The sequence below is a fragment of the Muntiacus reevesi genome, chromosome 3, assembly GCF_963930625.1.
Source record: "Muntiacus reevesi chromosome 3, mMunRee1.1, whole genome shotgun sequence".
Classification (NCBI taxonomy): Eukaryota; Metazoa; Chordata; class Mammalia; order Artiodactyla; family Cervidae; genus Muntiacus; species Muntiacus reevesi.
The window spans coordinates 156,097,820-156,106,842 of NC_089251.1; the positions used below are offsets into that span (position 1 = coordinate 156,097,820).

At 42.4% G+C, this 9,023-nt stretch overlaps 1 pseudogene; it reads left to right on the forward strand.

The window, feature by feature from the left end:
* Positions 1–6,330: 6,330 nt before the first annotated feature.
* On the forward strand, positions 6,331–7,408 carry LOC136163274 (DNA-directed RNA polymerase II subunit GRINL1A pseudogene; annotated as a pseudogene).
* Positions 7,409–9,023: the final 1,615 nt, after the last annotated feature.

The following is a 9,023-nucleotide window of genomic DNA, read 5'->3' on the forward strand; positions in this document are numbered from 1 at the left end:
GGTGCGATCACTCACCTAGAGTCTGACATCCTGGAGTGTGAAGTCAGGTGGGACATTGGAAGCATCACTACAAATAAACCTAGTGGAGGTGATGGAATTCCAGCTGGCCTATTTCAAATCCTAAAAGATGAGACTGTGAAAGTGCTGCTCTCAATACGCCAGCAAATTTGGAAAACTCAGCAGTGGCCAGAGGATGGGAAAAGATGAGTTTTTATCCCAGTCCCAAAGAAAGGCAAAGACTGTTCAAACTACCACACAATTGCACTCATTTCACACACTAGCAAAGTAATGCTCAAAATTCTCCAACCCAGGCTTCAACAGGACGTGAACCAAAAACTCCTAGATGTTCAGACTGGATTTAGAAAAGGCAGAGGAACCAGAGATCAACTTGCCAACATCCTCTGGATCATAAAAAAAAAAAACCTAGAGACTACCAGAAAAACTACTGCTTTGTTGACTACACTAAAGCCTTTGACTGTGTGGATCACCACAAATTGTGGAAAATTCTTCAAGAGATGGGAATACAAGACCACCTTACTTGCCTCCTGAGAAATCTGTATGCAGGTCAAGAAACACCAGCTAGAACCAGACATGGAACAACAGACTGGTTCCAAATTGGGTAAAGAGTATGTCAAGGCTGTATACTGTCACCCTGTTTATTCAACTTATATGCAGAGTACATCATGAGAAATGCTGGGCTGGGTGAAGCACAAGCCAGAAGCAAGATGGCCAGAATAAATATCAGTAAGTTCTGGTGCAGATGACACCACACTTATGGCAGAAACACAAGAGGAACTGAAAAGCCTCTTGATGAAAGTAAAAGAAGAGCGTGAAAAAGCCAGCTTAAAATACAACATGCAGGAAATGAAGAACTGAAAAGCCTCTTGATGAAAGTAAAAGAAGAGCGTGAAAAAGTCAGCTTAAAATACAACATGCAAGAAATGAATATCATGGCATCTGGTCCCATCACTTCATGTCAAATAGATGGAGAAACAGGGGAAACAGTGATGGACTTTATTTTCTTGGGCTCCAAAATCACTGCAGATGGTGGCTGCAGTCATAAAATTAAAAGACACTTGCTCCTTGGAGGTAAAGCTATGACCAACCTAGACAGAATATTAAAAAACAGACATTACTTTGCCACCAGAGATCTGTCTAGTCAAAGTTATGGTTGTTCCAGTACTCATGTATGTATGTGAGAGTTGGACTATAAAGAAAGCTGAGCACCGAAGAATTGATGCTTCTTAGAGAAAACCCTTGAGAGTCCCTTGGACTGCAAGGAGATTCAACCAGTCCATGCTAAAAGAGATCAGTCTTAAATATTCATTGGAAGGACTGTTGCTGAAGCTGAAACTCCAATACTTTGGCAACCTGATGTGAAGAACTGACTCACTGGGAAAGACCCTGATGCTGCGAAAGATGGAAGGCAGGAGGAGAAGGGGATGACAGAGGGTGAGATGGTTGGATGGCATCACCAACTCAATGGACATGAATTTGAGCAAACTTCGGGAGTTGGTGATAGGGAAGTCTGGCATGCTGCAGTCCATGGGGTCATAAAGAGTCGGACACGACTGAGTGACTGAACTGAACTAATCTCAAACCACATTTGAAAAAAAACCTTCCCTCAAAATAAATAAAACACAATTAGTCCTTCATATACATAGCTTCTGCAACTATGAAGTCATATAATTATGGGTGTAAAATATTGCAAAAAATTCTGAAGTTTCAAATCTGTAAATATTGAATTTCACTCGCAGGCACTTCTTTACATGCCATCTACATTATGTTAGCTATTACAGCTAATCATGTGCTGTGCTAAGTCCTTTCAGTCCTGTCTGACCCTTTGTGACCCCGTGGACTGTAGCCCACCAGGATCCTCTGTCCATGAGATTCTCCAGGCAAGGTTATGGAGTGGGTTGCCATTGCCTCCTACAGAGGATCTTCCCAACCCAGGGACGGAACCCACATCTCTTGCATCTCCTGCATAACCAGGCACATTCTGTACCAACCTGCTGAGGCTAAGTCACTTCAGTCGTGTCCGACTCTGTGTGACCCCATAGACGGCAGCCCACCAGGCTCCCCCGTCCCTGGGATTCTCCAGGCAAGAACACTGGAGTGGGTTGCCATGTCCTTCTCCAATGCGTGAAAGTGAAAAGTGAAAGTGAAGTCGCTCAGTCATGTCTGACTCTTACCAGCCCCATGGACAGCAGCCTACCAGGCTCCTCCATCCATGGGATTTTCCAGGCAAGAGTACTAGAGTGGGGTGCCATTGCCTTCTCTGCTGTACCAACCTAGGAATCAATATACATTGAATGAACTGTTGCCATCAGCTTCTACTCTTCATGACAGGACCAGGAGTAAGAATATCAGGAGAAGTTCTCAAAAGCATCTATTGCTTAGTCAAGGCAATGTTATACTAGACATTCCAATTATTACTGGGACGAGTCAGTTTCCAAGTCCTCCAATTATGATGGGTATAATTAAAAATTATTACAAAGTCATGGGATGTGATGGCTACATTATAAATTTGTTCATATTATGGTACTACTTCAGGTATGTCCACTTCAGCATGAAGTAATGGACTTAAAAGGATGCCTACTATTCCAGCTCAAGCACCAAATAGTAAATATAAAGTGCTAATCATTGTCATTTGTTGAAAATAATCAGCAACTTGTTGATACATAGAACATGCTAGAGCAAGCCTTGGAATGTACTGTAAAAAACCAGTTAGGCCCTCTTTGTCCAAGCCCTGTGATAAAATGCAAATTAAAAAAAAACAGCATCAATTTTGACATGGCTTTCTCACTGTTTCTTTCTGGAAGGCAGGAAGCATTTCTTGAAGCCAGGTGACTGCAGGATTTACCTGTGAACTAAAATATGGTGGGATGGAAGCACATCACTCTAGTAAGAATATGGCCTGATTACCGTGTTTGACTTCCATTCACTTCATGTACACAGAGGTCTATAATCCTTTAATAAGGAATCATATGAATCATACTTCCTTACACCTTTGAAATCTCTTGGTCTATACTGACTTCAAAAAAGACATTTAGACGCATTGTAACAGGTAACATATAAGTGCTGTGGCTATTAAAGAAACAGTAAGATGCTTCTAAGGTTTCACATTTCTAATAAGGTGTAAAACCCTCACTGCAGGCCTCTTGCTAGATGAATATGGAATAAAGAATATGGAACTTCATTTACAATAGAGAAATCTCCATTTGTATGGGTATGACCCTCTCCGAACCAGGAATAGGCAGATAATTAAATTTCAAGTAACTCTTATCAAAGAAGTCCTGACTTAAATCTGCAAACAATAATACCCTTTTTCACTATGTTTTGTATTATAACCTGTCATAATTAGCGTCCCCCCTCCCCCAAGGTCTTTCTTTTGTTTCTGAGGATGGCATTTAAGGTGATGGCTTTGGATATTTCAGGAACTAACTCAGTTTCTCTGCTCCCTTTTATACAGGAGGAATTCATGTTATTTAATGTCCAGTTTTCTCCTGATAATTTCTTTTATTTTTTTAAGGGGGACATCTACTGAGAATCTAGAAGAGTAGAGGGAAATTGCTTTTCCTCCCATACACATGCAATGGAATACCACTCAGCAATAGAAAAGAATGATCCACCAACCCATGGAAAGACAAGGATAAACCTTACATATATATATTGTTAAGTGAAAGAATCCATTCTGAGGGAGCTACCCACAATATGACCCCATCTATTACATTCTGGGAAAGGCAAAGCTACACAGATGATATGCAGAAGATGGGATGGGGGAGTTTGAAGGATTCCATGTGATACTTTAGGATGCATATCTGTCACTATGCATTTGTCTAAGCCCACAGATTTGTGTAGCCCAAGGTGTTAATCAAAATCTACTCTGATTTCATTATTTTGGATGTAGCAGGGGAATATACAATGTAACATTGCATCTAACTGTAATAGAAACACATAGAAAAACCTCACTGCAGGGGATGGGGCAAAAAGTGCTAAGTTAACATTGGAAAAGAACAGAATCTGTAGACTAAAGGCAAAATGGAGCTTCCATAAACAATGGACTTGATTCTACAGGGTTCCTTCCAGGGTGTAGTAGCTAATGAAGCGGAAACCTCTGCACACGTCACCTGGAAAGGAGCAACACAGATGAACGGCAGGTGGTGGGGGCCAGGCTCCTCACTGTGAGAGTGAGAGTCACACAAGGGAGGACCTCTGCCCTGGTAATCCGCAACCTCAGCTTCCTGGGAAATGACGTGCGGAGTTGACTGGCCGGGGGCAATGCACAGGTCTTCGCAATGCGAAGGCCCCACAGATGTAGGAAGCTCACGCCTCATCCTCCCACCCATGCCTACTAGAAACACCCAGCTCTCAGTGATCTGCCAGGTGCAGCTTTTACGCCACCTGATGCTTTTCCCTGATGGAAAGGATTGGACAGGAGGAGAAGACGACAACAGATGATGAGATAGCTGGATGGCGTTACCAACTCGATAGATGTGAGTTTGACTAGGCCCCTGGAGCTGGTGATGGACAATGAAACCTGGGGTGCTGCAGTCCCTGGGGTCGCAAAGAGTCAGACACAACTGAGCAACTGAACTGACTGAGCCCCCAGGCAGGAACAGGTGCGTGAGTGTTTTGCCTACCCCTAAGTTGTCCCAGAATTCCAGTCTTGGAAGTTGGAGTCAGGATTGGGGTGCCTGGGCCTCTGACGAGCAGCTGGTTGGAAAAAAGACCAGTCCTGAGGGCAGGGGTGCCCTGAAGTCTCTGAGCTCTGATGTCCTGTTGGGATTCATCCCTGGTGGGGACACAGGCAGGGCCTACAGTGGTTCCCAGGTGGCACTAGCAATAAAGAACCCGCCTTGAACAGCAAGGAGATCAAACCAGTCAATCCTAAAGGAAATCAACCCTGAGTATTCATTGGAATGACTGATGCTGAAGCTCCAATACTTTGGCCACCAGATGTGAAGAGCTGACTCATTGGAAAAGACCTTGATGCTGGGAAAGACTGAGGGCAGGAGGAGAAGGGGTGACAGAAGATGAGATGGTTGGATGGCATCATCAACTCAATGGACATAAGTTTGAGCAAACTCCAGGAGATAGTGAAGGACAGGGAAGCCTGGGGTGTTGCAGTCCATGGGGTCACAAAGGGTCAGACATGGCTAAATGACTAACACTTTCACTTTTTGAGGAACAAATGTATACCTTAACCTGATTGCTGTATACCTGCAACAAAGACAACATGGGAAATGAACTATATTCCAAATAAAATAACCATTATTTTGACAAATAAATTGAAATGCCTACTATATTCCCGTCGAGCATTGGTGACAACAAATGTTGGAGATAGCCTGGAGAAAATGCAAACCTTCTACACTGCTGGTAGGCAAACCACCTCCTTCCAATAAAGCTTGGTTTCAGATTTGAATCCATTACCACAGTATGAGTTTACATGGACTATGAACTAAGGGTCTGACTATAGTAGGCAATATGTGAAGACAATTGTGGTATTCCATGTGTGAGAGTGAATGTTTCTTGTCAGATCTGTAGCTTGGTATTTTTTAGATTAGCTACAATGATTGTAGCTAAGTTCTGTTGAGTGTGAATCAGATTTGTGAATCAGAAGGTTGATCTACATTTCTTTGAACAGCCTGTAACTAAGTAATAAACTCTAAATTTCAAATAATGAAACATTTATCTGAAATTTACAGGCTCTTTGAAAGGTGTATTCTACCATGAAAACTTTTCCTCTGTCCTTTTTGTAAGAAATTTTTCATGATAACACTTTAACTCCTCCACTGTGTATGTTATTATCAAGATAAGCTTGTTCACATTTGTGATGGAGGTGGAGTTGATCCACTGTGATTGCCTTTCCCAATTTCTACTAATGTCCCTACATTCAAGATTTTTTTTCTTTTTGTACCCATCAAATTCTACCTCTCAGATCTGCATTTACACAGAATGAGAAATACCTGGCAAATTCAGATTATATTAAACACTGCTTCCAAAGCTTTTTGCATCTCAAAGGAATCTGAAAATGATGAAGCAGGAAGAATGGTTGAGATTTTAAATGATTTCTAAGCCCCCCCGCCAAAGAAACCCATTAGACTAAGACATCCTAGTATCTTCTACTGGTCTATATAAATACATGAAGTTTCTATCCTTCTGTTATAAAATTGAGAAAAAGGATTGGACAAAGTTGCAACAGATTGGGGAAAATGGCGACTCCTGCTCGTTCGCCGGTGTCCCCGCCGGCCGTGTAACTGGCGCCAGCTGTGGGGGCTGCCGAGGACACCGAGTGCCCATGGCCTCGCCAGCCTCAGCCCCCACAGAATGTCCTCGCTGCCCCACGGCTTCCAGCCCCAAACTCCCGAGGACTTGGGGCAGCAGAGTTTGGCGGAGCTACAGGAAATGTTGAAGCGCCAGGAGAGACTTTTGCGAAACGTAAAATTAAGTTGCAAATTGCCCGATAAAGGTAAAAAGATCTCAGATGCTGTCGCCAAACTGAAAGCTGCCATTGCAGAACGTGAAGAAGTTAGAGGAAGAAGTGAACTCTTTTATCCTAGGCTATCCTAGACAGTTAGCTTAGACTGTAAGGGGAGGCAAAAAGCAATTGCAGTTGTTGATGGAGACAGAGATAAGGCCCAGAATTCTGACCAGATACTTGATACTTCATCACCAGTTCCTGGCTGTTCCTCTGTACCTAACATCACATCATCCGACTCGCGGAGGTGATGCTGAGGCAGCTGAGGCTGAACACACAGTGAGTGAGCACCCAACTTCTAGCAGCAGAGCCCCGGTGCCTTCCTCATTTGAAGCTAGTGAGGGTCTCCCTCAGCATTGTGCCTTAGATCAAGTGGAGGATCATCCTGGCAACTCAGACAACCTGTTCATTGATAGATTACAAAGGATCACAATTGCGGACCCCACTGAACATCACTCAGAAGGAAACCAGAGTCCTGAGAACTTAGCCAGCCTCTGGAGTGGGCCGCAGAAGAAGCCTCATTACATGGAAGTGCTGGAAATGAGAGCCAAAAATCCCATGCCTCCGCCACATAAATTTAAAACCAATGTATTAGCGTCACAGAGGCATGATTCATCAAGTGCTTGTCAGAGGAGAGGGTCTCCCGTCTCCTCAGAGGAGAGGTGGCGCTGGGACAGGAAGCATCGCGATGACATCACAGCAGCCCTGCTTCTGCCGACACAGCTGCTCTCCATAGAGGGGCCTCTGGCGCTGCAGAGACAGCAGGAGCAGAGTCACGAGGAGATGCTAGCCAAGCTCGCAGCACAGAAGCAAGCTGAAAGGCCAAATACTAAAATGCAGAGCTGTAATCCAGAAGGGGAGTCTTCAAGGAAACACCAAGAAGTAAGGGAAGAAGATGATGATCAGTCATCCAAGGATGAATTCTGAAGATGGGCATTCAGATCATCTCCTAAATCTCTGCCTGTTGAGATGTCATCTTACATCAGACTGACTAACAAGTATCAAGATCAGTGTCAGACATTGTTGAGAAAAAGAATTTTGTAAAGTTACACTAAGGAAACTATAAAAATAGCCCACTTTCAGATGATAACTTTCATGTGCTTGAAAAGTTGAATATTTGAATATTGTGTTTAATGACACTATATTAAATTTTGGCAGTAAAAAAAAAATAGTTGCAACAGATGAGGGCTAGGTTTGGAATGACTGAAGATGAAACAGGCTACATGAGTTCAAAGGAGTATGTGTAGGTTGATACAACGTATCAACAAATATGTATCAATGCACTGATAAAGTATACCTTTGTAAACAAAGATAAAACATTTACCTTTTCCTCTTTAATTGAACCTTCCAGAATTTAACTTCTTCAGCTGGCTCCCCTATGGACTTAATGGTTTATTGTGACCAGATTTCAAGTAATTATACTAATCATTGCTTTGATGTGTTCTCTTTGGTTTAAAATTGTTTATGCTTTCTATCTCTCTGTTGTAGTATGATCTTATTATGTTCTAGCAATATGGCGTGTTCTATTTAATAAATTGTTGCTTGCATTATTCACTGTGTAAGCAGGTCTCCAACAAATGAATGATGGCTTAGGGTCTTGAAGCAGTTAATATATCAACATGTATATAGATATTTATAGTTATATAGATCATTACAAGCATATATAGAGAGACCTTTCTAATTATATGTATAGAGATCTTTGTATCTAGATGTGTAGAGATATTTATAGTTATATGTATAGAGGTATTAAGGAGTTCAGTCCCATAGTTTGAAGGTTCTTTGGCATTGCCCATCTTTGGGGTTGGAATAAAAACAGACCTTTTCCAGTCCTGTGGCCACTGCTGAGTTTTCCAAATTTGCTGGCATATTGAATTCAGCACTTAACAGCATCATCTTTTAAGATTTGGAATAGCTCAACTGGAATTCCATCAACTCCACTAGCTTTGTTCAAAATAATGCTTCCTAAGGCCCACTTGACTTCAGACTCCAGCATGTCTGCCTGTTATGCAAGTGATTACACCACCATGATTATCCCAGTCATTAAGACCTTTCTGTACAGTTCTTCTGTGTATTCTTGCCACCTCATCTTAATATCTCCTGCTTCTGTTAGATCCATACCACTTCTGTTCTTCATTGTGCCCATCTTTGCATGAAATGTTCCCTTGGTATCTCTAATTTTCCTGAAGAGATCTCTAGTCTTTCATGGAGCTAACATTCCAGGTTCCTAGGTAATATTGGGAAAGGAGTATGTCAAGGCTATATATTGTCACCCTAAGAAGAACTACAGAGTTTCTTGGTGAGACTAAAAGAGGAGAGTGAAAAATTGGTTAAAACTCAACATTCAGAAAACTAAGGTCATGGCATTCAGTCCCATCACTTCATGGCAAATAGTGGAAACAGTGAGAGACTTCATGAGGGGGTGGGGGGTGGCAGGGGACTCTAAAATCACTGCAGATGGTGACTGCAGCCATGAAATTAAAAGATTTGCTCCTTGGAAGAAAAGTTACGACCAACCTAGACAGCATATTAAAAAGCAGAGACA